The following is a 999-nucleotide window of genomic DNA, read 5'->3' as shown; positions in this document are numbered from 1 at the left end:
AGATTTTTATTTTGATTAGCTATGCAATTTTCCAACAAAATCTCCAAACTTGATTTCTGAGCCACTCTCTGGTTGTTTGTATAGCCAGGTGGTGCTGCTTGTCCATAGGAACCTTGAGGATTTTTGTAAAAATTTTGATTTGGCCTCATTCCTTGGTTATATTGAGCGTAATTCAGTTGCTCAATATTGGCAGCACTACCTAACTGACAATCAACACCGATATGACCGGATATACCACAGATTTCACAAGGAGGGGATGCAGAAGAAGGTGTGACAGCATTAACATTAAGCTTTTCAAATTTTTGGGTTAATGCCTCAACCTTAGTAGCAAGGTGGTTATATTCAGAGACTTCGTACATACCTGCCTCTTTCTTAGAGGGAGTAGGAGCGGTGACGGCTCTCTCGTTGGTCCATTGGTAATGATTCTGAGCTATGTCTTCAATCAAGGCATCAGCCTCCGTATAGTTTTTGTTCATTAAAGCTCCCCCTGCAGCTGCATCAACAGACATCTTAGTGGTATATGACAAGCCATTATAAAATGTGTGGACTATAAGCCACTTCTCTAAGCCATGGTGGGGACAAAGTCTGAGCATTTCCTTGAAACGCTCCCACGCTTCATAGAGAGACTCCCCATCTTTCTAATTGAACCGCGTGATTTGATCTCTAAGTTTAGCGATTTTAGATGGGGGAAAAAATCGGGCAAGGAATGCTCGCCTCATATCGTCCCATGAAGTGATGGAACCGACTTCTAGGGAATGGAACCAAGCGCTAGCTCTATCCCTTAAGGAAAAGGGAAAGAGATGAAGTCTTACGGCTTCTTGGTTCTCTTTTATGGTGCCACTGAGTCTAAGGAAGGAAGAAATATGGAGATTTGGATCCTCAGTGGGTGATCCAGAAAACTGATTTTGCTGCACCAAATTGAGTAGTGCAGGCTTGATTTCGAAGTTATTACGCTCAACCGTTGGGTACACGATAACAGCTTTTGGCTCTTCCGTTGAA

At 42.7% G+C, this 999-nt stretch overlaps 1 non-coding gene across 1 annotated transcript; it reads left to right on the top strand.

Annotated features, from left to right (window-relative positions):
• Positions 1-564: 564 nt before the first annotated feature.
• LOC120578754 (small nucleolar RNA R71) lies at positions 565-671 on the top strand. The gene has a single exon (XR_005644565.1). It is a non-coding gene; the product is annotated as a small nucleolar RNA R71 (small nucleolar RNA).
• Positions 672-999: the final 328 nt, after the last annotated feature.

The sequence above is a fragment of the Medicago truncatula genome, chromosome 2, assembly GCF_003473485.1.
Source record: "Medicago truncatula cultivar Jemalong A17 chromosome 2, MtrunA17r5.0-ANR, whole genome shotgun sequence".
Lineage (NCBI taxonomy): Eukaryota > Viridiplantae > Streptophyta > Magnoliopsida > Fabales > Fabaceae > Medicago > Medicago truncatula.
Note: the sequence above shows the minus strand (reverse complement) of the source record. Positions and strands in the feature narration are given on the sequence as shown.